Below are 863 nucleotides of genomic sequence, written 5' to 3'. Positions count from 1 at the left end.
CTTCATCATAAATATGACAAGTTTTGAAGTTGTGTATTTCATATTAAGCGTACGATAAATGATTCAAGCTCGATAATATCATACCCCAATTGTCTATACATAGATTTACACGTTTAGTAATGATGTAGATGTGTGATTGTGTCTTATATGGTTCTTTCTCTGTTTTGAGTCGTCATCAGCGCAGCAACAGGCAAGAACATAGATAAATTATGAATACCTTGCAGTACATATTCTAAAGTTCGAACGATACAGAAAAAATTGCGTGTCTCCTGCGCAAGTATGACGCGCAAATTCGTGAAGTGTTCCATATATTTATGGTAGAGGCGTGATTTATGTTAAGAAGCTTGCTCCCCGACCACCTCGTTCCGGGTTCAGTTCCACCCTGTGGAACTTCAGTTAGTGCCAACCAAAGCCTTGTTAGTTGATTTGGTAGAGAGAAACTGAAAGTAGCTAGTCGTATATATATTTGGTTTTTAAATTGCGAATAGCTACATTAATAATTATATATATGTATGTGTGTGTATAGACATATACACCCGTATTTGCGTCTTTGTTTTTTTCCCTCGACTGCTTGAAAACTGATGCTGGTATGTTTCCCACTCCGTTACTTAGCATTTCTGCAATGAAACCGATAGAATAAGCACCAGACCGATAGAATAATCGCCACATTCATTCGACTACAATTTTTTCCCGACAGTGCTCAAGCATGGCCTCAGTCTAATAACTGAAACAAGAGAAAAATAATAATTACGTAGTCTCATGTTCGCTATAGATTTGTGGGAATTACTGTTCTAATTCTTATCTTTCTTAACTTATTCTTGACACTTCATTTCAAATACGGATGTCGACTTTATAGAAACACA

The 863-nt window shown here is 36.5% G+C and overlaps 1 non-coding gene across 1 annotated transcript; it reads left to right on the top strand.

Moving 5' to 3' along the window:
• The first annotated feature begins 211 nt into the window (after window positions 1-211).
• Window positions 212-314, top strand: LOC115220634. Its single transcript, XR_003882568.1, has one exon. It is a non-coding gene; the product is annotated as a U6 spliceosomal RNA (small nuclear RNA).
• The last annotated feature ends 549 nt before the right edge of the window (window positions 315-863 follow it).

Source organism: Octopus sinensis, linkage group LG1 (assembly GCF_006345805.1).
Source record: "Octopus sinensis linkage group LG1, ASM634580v1, whole genome shotgun sequence".
Taxonomy (NCBI): domain Eukaryota; kingdom Metazoa; phylum Mollusca; class Cephalopoda; order Octopoda; family Octopodidae; genus Octopus; species Octopus sinensis.
The sequence above is the reverse complement of the archived record's forward strand: the minus strand, read 5'-3'. Positions and strand labels throughout refer to the sequence as shown.